Below are 13,539 nucleotides of genomic sequence, written 5' to 3' on the forward strand. Positions count from 1 at the left end.
TAAAAAGGAGTTAGCTAATGGAAGCATAGAAGTGTTTTTCTTGTTGTAAGGAGTCCTGAATTCTTTAAAACATCCTTCAGCCTCCCAGTGAGCTGGAGGCTGGCTAACTGCGCACCTGCGGGCTCTATCTGTGTCTGGAGATAGGGGAGGCTTACTGACATGCCATCAGTAGTATGATTACTGAGTTTCTAGGGCAGTCAGAGACTCCTATAAGACTCTTAACATTTAGATACACTTCCAAATTGGGTACATTTCTAAACACGGTTGCAGAGCTGGGCTTAATCTGCCATTTCAACATGATAAGTTGCTCAGAAACTCATATACATACACGTCAGCTGTTTTACAGTGGAAGATACCAGTCTGAAGTAGAAGAGAGTTTAGAGAAGAAGCAGCTTAAAATGTTCATCACCTCAATGTCAATTCAGCAGGCAGCTGCTATGTGTATCACCTCCTCTGCTTTTGTAATCAGTGTTGGGATATATGCATGTCTTAATCTGAAAATCAAATTTGTTTCCTGGTCCAGTAAAAGCTCGGGCACTTTTGACCCACAAAGTGCAAGTGTTGGCGCAAGTAAGTGTTGGCACAAGTAAGTTTTTGTCCCGGAAATGCCACTCACATTAGAGCATCTTGGTGGTTGTAAATCTGTCATCCTGCAGCGCCCATACTAAAAGCAGCAGAACATCTGAGGTTAGATAATTAAACACAGTAATATAGAGATATCACTAAATTGGAATATTCGTAGCATTTAGGAAAATATGATGACAGTTTATTTTGTGGCATTTTGGTGTTTTATGATGATTCTTTTCAAAAATACATAGTCAAAATTGATTATGTTTTCTATAGGAAATTAAAATTGTTCTGAAAAGTTTTTAGCATTTGGGGACTTGCTAGACTATTGTACTATGCATTATAAGTATCTATGCTATACATACATAATTCTGAGAGTGAGATTAAAAGTGCATAGATGTTTTCACTCTAATTAGGCAATTTGGCCTTAACATGCTATATAGCATTCTTGCCATTTACTTTGTCACATGTAACCTCCAGACTCTTGGTTAATATACTATCAATGCCTCATAAGTCATTTAAGTTAGACTTTTTTCATGCCCTGTGGAATCTGGTAGAGTATGAGGTGTTAGGTTTATGGTTGGACTCAATGATCTCAAAGGTCTTTTACAACCTAAACGATTCTATGATTCTATGATCTTAAGATTCATTCCATGCTATTCTAAATTGGTGGCAGAGAAGGTTTTTGATAAATAAGACTTCCAAATGGTTTTGATCTATCTTTCTATTCTTAGCCAGTTTTCATAGAAGAATGTTTATAAAATGTGTAGGGTAATTTTTGTTGGCCCTGCATATCAATATCCATGGGAAATTTGTCTTCTGTTTCCAATTTCTCTAGTTGAGGAGTTGACCTAACAAAAAAATAAGATATTTATGCTGGAAATGAGATATCTTTCTTTCTGAATGCTAGGAGAAGTACTTACCTTATAATTAGAAATAGTGTAAATCTCCATTTGCTTTTAAAAGTTTCCTACTTACCTCTCAGATTTTTGTCAAATACTGCCACTTGCTGGTTTTATTCCACACCAGTAATTTAGTTTTATAGCTTTTGCTTTGCTGAAGTAATAAAAAAAAAAAAACCTTTCCAAAAGATCAAATAGTTAATACTTTTATTTTTTGTTTTGCTAAAAATTCAGATATAAGAAATATAAGCTCAAATCCTCTTCAGTTTGGTTTATATCTCCAGGTTAACATTCTATCTCTGATATAAAATGAGGCATTCAAGACATTTCAATATGTCTTCCGATACCTGACAATGGAAACACTTTGCATTGACTTTGGCAGACACAGAATCATGACCTAGTTTATTATTTAGGACCATTTTAGTCAACAATAACAGTAACAGTTAAGAGGAACAGATTGTCAAAATAACTGATGAAAAAGCACCATAGAAACTTATATTTAAAGTGTTTTTATTATAATATACCAGCACAGGACTCTAAAGCTTAAACACATCTGATCTTTAATTTTTTAAAGGCAGAAGCAAAACTCAGACTGATTTTGAAAGCATACAGTCTTGACTTTTTTTTCTATTATATATGCAAAGCGAATGTCATGGGGTAGCTGGATGGCATGCAAGCAAGAGTGCTAAACTCAGGGTACCAGCTAAATCAATTATTTAAATTCATAAATGCTTGTTCATAAACTTTTCTCAACTATCCAGGAAAGCTTATGCTCTACTCAGATACATACTTCTTGAAATACCTCATGCTTCTTCATAGTCAGATCAGTCAGAGGCAATATAACTTCTTCTCTGACCATGGGCATTCAAGAGTTTATGGTATCTGCTGGCCCAGCAAAGAAGATTGAGGATGTTGTCTCCACAGAAGCCAGAGTCACATATCCTTCTTCCTCTCAGTTAGGAAAGTGATGTTGTTGATATCTTTAAAAGCTGCCATTCCCCTTTCCTGAATATAATGTGAATTTCTGGGGAAAATTACTCTTTCACTGGTTACATTATGAAAAAGATTCCTTCAAAGTTCAAACAAGGGTGTACCTAGCACTGGAATGTGCTAGGGTATCTTTATTTGCCTCGTGTCTTGCAGATCACCTGAACATACGTTGTTAGTTTCTTTATAATAAGAAATTCCTGGGACAGGTTCTATATAAACTGGCAAAAAAAGAAAAAGTTGTCTTCCAAATTATCTTTGAATCTTCACTTCAACCAGGCTACCTGGTGCTAGTGTCCAAGGAAAGATGCCTACCGTATCTTAAATCAGCCTGTATAACTTACATTTGCCAGGTATTTCTGTTCTTTCAGACAATGTGTTTTAATGTGTCCTCCCTTTCAAAGAGAGAGTTTGTTAGGTGTAGCTATAGGAAATGGACCTTGCTAACCCATTATCTAATATTTAGGAAAATGCCCATAAGCTTTGTGTTTTACTAACTGTGCAATATGGATCTATTAGATCTAATTGCTTTTTTTTTTTTTTTGATCCCACACAACTATCACAGGTAACACAGTGGGGGTAAAACACTTATCAACCTGCATTGGCCAGTGAAGTCAGGCTTGAAAAGTAAATAAAATTAAAAAAGTAAAATTAAAAAGTAAAAATAAAAAATAAAAAAGTAAAAATTAAAAAGTAAAAAAGTAAAAATAAAATTAAAAAGTAAATTAAAAAATATTAAATAAAAATGAAAAATAATATTAAGTCCTGCTTTGGCAAGCTGCTTAAAACATAGGAAAACATAGGCCCTTACTCAATAGCCAGCTGACATACCTAGTGGAAGAGCTGGCCTGTAATGATAAAGGAAAATAAGAAAACTCCCCTGAAGAGACTTTCCCAAAGGAAAATGTACTTGAACCAATGAGCTCTTGGTTTCCCACAGAGTGATTTTCCTTAATATCAGCATAACGGGAAATTGGGTGTTATTAGTTTAATCCCTTGCCTACACTGAGGAAATACCTCACCCAGAAGAGATTCCAGGCTATTATTTGTACTACAGCTGTGCCTGGAGGCCTCAGCCAGGATCAGAGCCACCCAGCCACATGTTTTACAGACATAAATAAAAAACAGTGCCTTTTCTGAAGACAGACAAATGCAGTAGGACTGTGCCCATTTCCCAGATGGGTACTGTCGGGATCCTGGGCACCTTGAGCCCAGGGGCCTGGCTGCTGGGGTGCAGGGCCAGCCTGGGAAGAGCAGAGCTGGTCCCTGAGGAGAGGGAGCTGCTGTGGGGAAAGCCAGGGCCCCCTGCAAGGGCAAGCAGCCCTGCTTTTAAGCTAACTGCTGTTTCCAGCCCGGCCTCAGCTCAGCCCCATCCCCATGGCCCTGCCCAGCCATCCCAGGCCTGTGTCTGACCCCGGTTCCCCCAGTGGGCCTGATCCCAACCCCAACCCACAGGTCAAAATCCTGGCCCAGCCTTGGCTCATCCCAGTCCCCAGGGAGGTGTCTAATGCCCAGGGCTGGGGCTGCCCCAGTGACACCCAGCTGTCCTGCTCCTGGCTGGGGCATGGGACAGGCCCTGGCTGCCAGGCCCTGCCCTGCTGTCCCAGGGAGCCCCTGCCGCTCCTGGCCATGGGGATACCAAATCCTAGGAAGGGTCCTAGAGGCAGTGTTGAATAAACCCTGTTGAACTCTCCAGAGCAGTGTAAATGTTTTCTGTTCTTAATTTTAAAAGAATAAGCATCATCAGGAGAAACATAATCAGCAGATCCAGGGAAAGTGCTTTCCTCCTCAGCTGGTGCGTGTGAGGTCCCGCCTGGAAGGACACATCCCATTCTGGGCTCTCCAGATCAAAGGGGATGATGAGAAACTGGAAGGAGGACCACCAAGATGCCCAAGGGCCTTGAGTACGTGACCTATAAGCACAGGCTGAGGGATCTGGGCTTGTTTCATCTGGTGAAGTGGGGGCAAGGTTGTGATCCAACAGCAACGTGTGACACCTTGAAGAGAGACTACAAAAATTGATAAAGTGAAACAATCCTTTGCAGTGGCAGATGATATACATAGCAAGGTGCAATGGCTGTAAATTGTGACTTGAAAAGTTTAGGTTGGATGTCATGTAAAAATATTTTTTACCAGGATGGTAGTGTGGCACTGGCTGGCAAACGCTGGGAATCCTCTTTCTGAGAGATTCTCAAGATTCAATTAGACAAAGCCGTGGCTGATAGGAGATAGTGCTGGCAATAGTCCTTGTCTGAGCAGGGGGCTGGCCAAGAGGCCTTCAGACATCCCCTCCAGCCAACATCTCTGTGGTTTTGTCATCAGCTGACTTGCCCTTTGGAAATGCCCATCTCGCTGTTAACAATAGCATGAGCGTAGGTGACTAGCTTGGGCAAGATGCTTCACAAGCCTAAAAGGTGAGTCATTAGCAACTTTACCAGTATGACACAATCTGGGACAGGAATGGTCTGCTCTAGTCGTCATGGCCTTAGCTTCCAGTGAAATGCAACAGTTCTTCTGGAGCAAAATCAACTTACCATAGTTTGATTAAAGTAAGAGTTAAACAAAGGTCTTTGAAAAACCAAAAGTAATGTGATACTTTAACGGGGCATTCGGAAGAAAAATTATTTTTTTTCCCACATATGTTTTTGTGTTTAAAAATAATAAACCCGAAAGATACAGATCCTCAAACTTTCAGGTCAAATACCAAAGTACACTAAGAGGCAAGAGGGTGTGTTCAGCTAGGTTGTCTGAGATTTGGGCTATCAACAGACCTCCTCAACTCATCCATGTTTTCCTGGCTGATCAAAGTCAGTAGGACTGTTGAACTAGGGTGGGCTGGCTCGGTCCTATTCTCTCCGTCAGGGTAGTTTTGATGTCCTCTAATTGCTCCCTGGGTTGCCTAATTCCTGTTTGATCTTCGTCCTTTAGTCACCTTTGATGTTCTGTTGTTTGTTACAGGATCTCTGGTTAGGATTAAGTCATTTTAGACAGTAAGATATTCCTGTGAAGGAGAATACAGACAAATAAGTACTAAAAAGAGAACAAAACAAAAATGTCTTCTTTGCTCCAGGTGGCCAACCTTGAGTTACAATAGCGGTGAAATCAGGGGTCTTGATTTGTGACTCAGGTTATTGTATCATGACCAAAATTTCATGTCCGCTGTCTATGCTCTCTTCCTGTTGGCCCTTGAATTTTAGAATGACCCGTCAGAGAGCAAAACAGCCTTCGCAGATGCAAGGCTTAGATAAGAGTAAGAAAACAGAGCCTGCTTAAGAAACAAACGGAGAAAAAAACCCCACTACTAAAACCTGTAGCAATACCAGTACCTTTTGCATGCAAATCTATGTAATGTACAATCCTCTTCAGTTGCACAGACAGTAATTATATTCTCAACGATCTGTGCTGTACATCCTCCACTGTCCTCCACTGATCATTCTGTCTTACACTCGTCCACAAAATGGACATTTGCATGGTTTGGTCTTCTTTGTTTCTTTTTGCATAGCCTGTGGAAAGCAAAATGATTCCCATCCAGTTCTGACTGCAAGTGATGATATCTTTAAAATATGGCTGGGTTACATGAGTTAAGGTTCTATTATTTATCCTTATCATATCATTTGAAACTTCAGTTAGTTGGAAGAATTTTAGAAAATCAGCAAATTTTAGATTTTTTTCTTTTGATGTTTCTGGTTTTCTTTGTTTTTCTTTCATTGTCAATTCTCATTCTATTCTCCTCACTGTCTCTTTTTTCTAGCAGAACAACAACAGCTAAAAAAAGCTGTCAGGCAGTATTGAGGGTAAGGGAGGAAGGTTTTTTTTTTTAAACTTACTTTTTTTGTTTTATTAAAAAAACAAATATTTTAAAAATCCAGTGCAATTAAAATGTTCCATTCATTTGAAATGTTTTGTAGTAAAGATATATCATATTTAATCTGAAACTTTAACTCATATCTTCTCACTTAAAAAATGAAAATATTTTTATTGTGAATATGCACCAAATATCTCTTACCTGACAAATATATATTGAACCAGTAGCAAAATGGCTTATTATAATTTGCACAGTATTTTTTCAATTATTTTGAAATATAATTGCATTGAAATTCAATTAGCTAGAGTCTAATCCAGAGTGGTGTGGAGAAACAGACAAGAGAAGACCTTGTCCTCTTTAACAGGAATCTATTAGCAAACCGACAGTTGACTGGCATTTTAGTACAAAATAGTAGCCCTTAAAATAAAAAAATAAATCTCAGTATCATTTGTAAAATCATCATGAACAACATACTTTTAGTATTTTATTTTAGAACTTTTGCAGAGGCACCAGAGTTAAAAGGACACAGTCATTAATTCTTCATTTCAGACTTTCTTTTTCATCCTTCTTCTTGTTTTCCCTGCCCTTTCTCCCCAATGCACAAAGTGTTTAGGTCTTAGATTTAAAAAACAGAACATTAGAAGGTGCTCGAGTGATTCCTAATTCCATTTTCTGTTTTTGAGTCACGGTGTTCATTTTATTTGATTGTTATAAATCTGTGTTATTAAAAAGTATCAAGGACCGTGAAACCCAGTGGCACAGAAGCAGAAGGGTTGCTCCTTCGTGTGAACGCTGGGGCCTGGAGCAGTTAGTGGTTAAGAAGAGAGTCGTAGCAGAGAGCTGGGAGTCACATCTCGGAGAGGGTTCAAAGAGCCTCCTGGGATCACGGGGCCTAAGCAAGGGCTGAGTCAGTGAGTCAGAAAGTCATGGGTTAGCTTGGAAGTAAGGACACGCTTGCAAGGAGTACATGGGAACCTCTGTACAATCTTTTTTATTTCTCTTCTAGCTGCTTTGAGCCTTCCTTGTTTAAAAAATAAAGCTCCTACTTTTGTTCAAAACCTGTATTTTTGTGTGTTTAAAATCTTTTTGGTCTTCTTTGGAGAGCTTACTGTGAGGAGAACACCCAGGCAGATCCTCTTCAAAGCCAGCTCAGGACCTTGTCACACTCACATTTTGAAGTCCTGCTCATTAAAGTCATAGTTTCCCTTGACTTCAGTGAGATTTTAAGGGAGTGCACTTGGAACGTTTAAAACAGATCATTTAATAGATGAGTATTAATAATAACAGGTAGCATATATATTTTACCTTTTGTCTATGGATTTGTTTGTAATCAGCATTTAACTATGCATATCAGATTCCTTAGGAAATAGTGAAGGAAATAGGAAGAAAATTTTTCAAATTGCAGTTTGAAAAATCAAGGTTTAGCCAGGATTTTCAAACTGAAGCATGTAAGAACATTAATTTTCCAGGGTGCTGAGCACCTCTGTTCAGACAGCTTCTGATCATGTGTAGACAAGATGCACCATGGGATGGTTTGCATGATCCCTATCTATAGATAAGATCACGTCACATGCGATGCTAGCAGCCTCACCTGAATCAGCATGTCCGATTAGAGGTGCAACCTTTGCCATGAATATTGCTATTGCTTCTTGCTTATTTACCCACCTACACTGAAAAAGATTCTCTTTTTTTCCTAGTCAGTTCAAAATGGTTTATAATCCTACAGAGTCATATAAGTTATGACTACAAAAACTTAGCAGTTCAGCTGATCATGCAATATCTGTTTTTAGACATACCACAATTTTGCTCTTAATTTTAAATATTTTGCATCAGCTGTCCTACAGTAAATGCAATTGCTTAAAAAGATCACTTCTTTTTTTCTCCTGGAATGAGTTATTCTTCCAGACAGTGTATTCCAGACCTGCCTCCTGGGATGGAAATTCAGCTTAAGTTATTTGCAGAAGTTGTCCTTACATGTATTCTGATAACCATAGATGGTGCAAATGAGAGAGAGTGGAATAACTAGAAGTGAACTTCAAAAGATTAAAAACTTTTTTTTTTTTTTAAGAAAGTAGCATATAACTAAGGAGGTGAGAATAAGAAAAATTGACACCTGACAGAAATAAGTTTCTCCTGAACAGGCTTGAATTAGTTAAATTTGCTGCTATTCCTGTTGACATGCTAGTTTCCTGGGTAGAGCAGCAAAACTAGATTTTACTGTGAACTTTTCTTTTTGCAGTTTACTGAAAGTGTTAGTGAAATGTGAGCTAAAAGATAAAGCTCTTTCTTGGTCCAAGAGGCATACCACAGAAAGGCTCTCCTGATCCATCTTTTCTTAGGAAACATGAAATTTGGGGGTATCAGCACTTTTAATCACAGGAGATTAAAAATGTGTCTGGGTACATAGACATGAGAGGTGAATAGGTATTGTATTATGCATAGTCAGAAGAGCTGAAATGTCTATTTTAGCAATAAGAGTTGGATATTACTCATATCAGAGTGGAGACCTTACTTCTACCTAGGTTTAAACATGTCTGTTGGTGGAGGTGTTAACATTGATCTGATTAAATATGAATGTGGCTCACAATCTTGGGCATCCATCTGGGCAGAGCCTGAGGGCACGGCCAGAGATTTTGTGAGGCAGCACACTTCACAGTTTAAGATTATGTGCACGTATGCACACACTAGTCTTTTGTGTTAATGTTACAAGAAAAAAATAAATCTAAAGTTTCATGCATGTGGAGAATAAATCTCTTTCTTTAGGAACCATGTCTCAGGCAAGGACAACATGGTCCATATAGAGAAAGATTTAAATGTGTGAAAATCTCAAAACCTGTTTTCATTTTGTTACATCACCTTAATGTGTAAATCCAGTAATGACTTGTGCACTTCTGTTCTCTCTTTATAAAAGCCATGGTCAATGAAGAATGGAGTGGAAGCAATTCCATATGTTAGGAGGGTCGCTGCATAGCTTGTTCTTTATAAACCATATTATTTACTAACAGCACACTGCTCAGATCCTATTGAATATAACGTGTTTACTTATATTAATTCAAGTAACAGAACCATTTAAAAATAACCACAGCCAGCTCCTGATCACCACAAAAATGGAAAAAACATGCAGCTGCTTGTACTGTTCCCATTATAAGTAATCGCTGCATATAAATTGATGCCACATTTTCATGGCAAATAACCACAGAAAGGCCCTAAACTAAGAGTGTTCTCTAAAGCGTAATTTGAAGCAGTTAGCGCTGCGGTCACCGGTGACCTCTCTGCTGCAGCTGCTGGTGTCCCTGAAGCTGCTGCAGGTATCACTGCCCCTGGGACCACTCAGTGCCTGCAGCCCCAGTGCTACTGGTGAGGCATAGCAGGACAAGCATCACCAGAGGAGTAAGGAGCAAGGGACATCCCCACGTGAGGCTACAAGATCTGACAAAGAAGATAACCTGGCCCAAGGCTCTGTTCTTCGGGGGGATACTCACTCTTTAAGTGTCAGATGAAAATTGGGTGCTTGAGCAAAATTATGGGTGCCCACAAATATAGGTCACGCGACACACACAGTGTTTCAGGGCTGGAGAAAGAAACTTGGTCAGTAATCCCAACAGTACAGTTGGTTGCTTCTCAGACACGTGCTCAATGGAAAGCGTGTGCGGCCCTAACATTTGGTGTGCAGTAGGAGACAGAATTTTGTTTTCTTCAGTGAAGCGTCATTTGACTTTTCAGTGTTAAGAATTTCTTATTTTCAGATCTAATTTAAGATTAAAGCTTCTCACATTGACAGCCTAAATCATGTAGCGAAAGGAGCAGAACTTTCAGACAGGGCAGAGCCCAGAGCCTAATGCAAAAACAAGGACTAAGTGCAAGTGCTAATATGTGAATCTCAGAAAAACAAAATGGCTTCTGAGCAACTTCCACTGGGCGTGCCTGCATCCTCCAGCTCCACCGTATTGTGCAACCTTTTTCTTCTTGGAATAGTTGTGATATCACAGCACAAGTGTTCCTATCTTTTTTGTTACTTTCTCCATTTTATATGCCTGCATTTTTGATCGTCTGACTCTGTCCTGTTTCTTTTGCTTTTTACTGGCCCCGTGTACTTGTTCTGCAGCTTTTTAGTCTTCTGTTTTGATCCTTTCCACAGACAGTTCGGCTGATCGTGCTCTTTGAGAGCATTTGCAAGAGGAGTGATTTTCAATGTACAGTCAGTGAACCCCGGAGAATCCACAAATTATTCCTAACAGTCCATGAGAGGTAGTTAAGAAAATCAAGTCTACTGTCAGCAGGGTTAAATGTTCTGTTTAGAGATCAATGCCTCCATTGAAAAAAGTGTCTGCAATGAAAACTCTTGCTCTAGACTTAGATCTGGTTTTCTCCACAAAAAGTGTTGAATGAATAATTGATTGCACATGCCCCATTCCACACCATCCCTCCCTTTATGATGGGAATAAAATTTCTCTATATATAGTAGTGACAGGATAGAGCTCAAAGTTATTTGTGAATACAGTTTCTGCCATTGTTTTTCTCTTTTTGGTATTACTGAGGCAAATAATCCCATTACTGATCTTAAATAAAAAACCAGAAATGGCCAAAGAAGATGGATCAGCACAGAATTGATATATTGTACATAAAGAACTTGATGACGTGATTGACTAAATAGAAAGGCAAGGTTAGAGATTACTTAGAGATAATAGAAATTTTTTTGCTATATTCCAAAACTTGATCAAAAGGTAACAGTTGATCACAGGTCTAAGAGCCATCAGTGAACGGGCAAGAAAAAGGAAAATGTAATATGAGGATGTAACGACATGCAAAGTATTTCTGGGCAATAGCAACAGAGACATCTAGTGTTATTTATGAAGGCATTGCTTGGGATACTGGGCAGAGTAGGTTCAAGAAAGATTAAATCAAAGAAAGTTCAGGAAGGATTAAGTCTACAGGCACAGAGAAGGGCCTGTTGATCACAACGATGGAAAAATAGTCTTACAAGACCAGAGGAGCTGGCTTATATCCTTTGGCAAAAGGATTTCTCAGAAGAAATACTAATGTTGGCAGGAAACAGAAGCGGGGAGTGGGCATTAACTACTTCAGCTACCACTGATCAGCTGACTACTAATGTAGAGAACATGTACTCTTTTATGTACTCTGCATCATACTAGCCCACCGGTGTATTGAATCAGGTCTAGTTGGATGTACCTGTTTTCTGGTCACAGTGATCCATTTTACTGGAGATGAGGTGACAAAATTATAGGCTTATATCTATGGCTAAATATACTCTTTATATTTGATGTACAGTGATTTGCCTGCTTATCAGGATTGAACACTGCCATATTCAATCCTTTTGTCCTGTAGCTCTGTACAGCATACAAATGTATTTTCATATCACAAGAACATTAAGTCATGCATTAACAGTAAAAGTTCTGGTACTCAGAACTAATATCAGAAATAATTTTGTAAATTATATACGTATATGTGGTACAAAAATGTATTGTTGACTTTCTCATGAGAGCTTCTGAAGGACACTATGACTGAAAATATCTGGGCAAGAAAAATCCAGAATTTTACTAATAAATAGGTAAAATAAAACAAAAGCACAGCTTAGGAAGAGATTTGTAGTATTTATGTTTCCCGGCCAGCACTATCTATTGAGATTCAGAGGGAAACTTCTCTTTAGGAAGGTTATCCCTCAGCTGCTTTGTAAGCAGTTCAGGGCGTTTTCTGCAAAGAGACTGATCCTGGCCATTGTCCCAGGCAGGTTACTGCGTCATGGGGATCACCATCTTGATCCAGTACAGCAATTTCTATGTAACAGGTGTTTTTTAGAGAGGGGGCGGGTGGGATCACAAATCAGACAAGCTGCCATGACTGAAAATCTTGAATTACTTTTCTGTTATCACTCTCCATTTGAGTAGGTTTTTCTTATTTATTGGTTCCAAAAGCAACGATGCAAACATATTTGACCTGTTGCCCATCTGTCACAAAAAGCTGAATTCTGACTATTCCAGATATCCAGAAAATTTGAGAATTGCTTGCCAATTCTCTCCCATATGATATTATTTCATTTGGTATTAATGTCACCGGACTGTTGTAGGTTCCTTCCTCTTTTGATAAAAAGTTTGCAATGTCTTTGAATGGCTGAAAAAGTTTTTTTGCATGTCTAGAAGTTCTTTCATATTCAAATTTTCTCAGAATTTCATTTTCCCTTCATTTCATGGCCTTGAGATACTCTTGTTCTCCTAATTTTCTTTAACATAACTCTGATACCAATAAAATAACACATGTTGTGGATATATGAAGCAGAATAGTCTCCTCTCTATATATGTTTAGGCCTGATGCTTTGGATTACTGTTTGCTAGAGATCACTAGAAAAAAAATACAGCTATCCTCCAAAACATGTTCACTTTTTTCATCTGTTCACCGCTTGCAGTTTCTCATTCTTTTTTTAAACTTTGCCATTTTGTTGTGTTTCTTTCAGAAAAAGTCTCACAGTATGAAGAATCAAGTTCTAATATGAAAAACCTTCTATGGCAGTACATGATCATAATGCCATAAGGCTAACAAGAAACAGAATAGATCTGGGTGTATCATACATGCATGATTAAGAATAAAATTTTACATGTGATGCTAAAAAGAGAGATCAGATTTTCTGAAATGTTGCCTGTCTTACCTACAAAAAATATATAAATCACATTGTGTATACACAAGGTCATGTACAAATTATCCTTCTCTTTCTTGCCGTGATGTCCTTAGTTGACTGCATGGCTTTATCTGCCTTTGTATTTTGCATTCTGTTGTGCAAAGTGTCCTCGACCCTCGGTATCTTCCCTATTCCTCCAGCAGTCGACAAGCCTTTGCGAGGGACAGAGAGACAGTCTAGAATTTGTATGGCTGCTCCTGTCTTAGTCATTTAGGATGATCTCTAAGGAATGCAATTAAGAAGAATGGCATGCACGGACAATGTACGGAATTAATTATTGATACCACTGCATAATGCTGGACATAATATATACTCAATACAGGAACCCAAGCATATGGTAAAGTCATAAGTATGCTTATAAATCAATTAATTGCCAATTCCCTGTGTAATTACTTTTGTTTGTTTTCCAGGAAGATGTTTTTAATTAGATGGTTTAACAGCGATAATGAAACCTAAACCAGTTATTAACTCATTGCAGGGGTAACATGGGTTAGGTCGTGGTGCAGATCAGGGTTCATACTGCACGTGACAGCATGTACTGATGGTCACTGTTTCTGTCACAGGCAGTGACGACCAGAAGTGTTAAT

Source organism: Gymnogyps californianus, chromosome 3 (assembly GCF_018139145.2).
Source record: "Gymnogyps californianus isolate 813 chromosome 3, ASM1813914v2, whole genome shotgun sequence".
Lineage (NCBI taxonomy): Eukaryota > Metazoa > Chordata > Aves > Accipitriformes > Cathartidae > Gymnogyps > Gymnogyps californianus.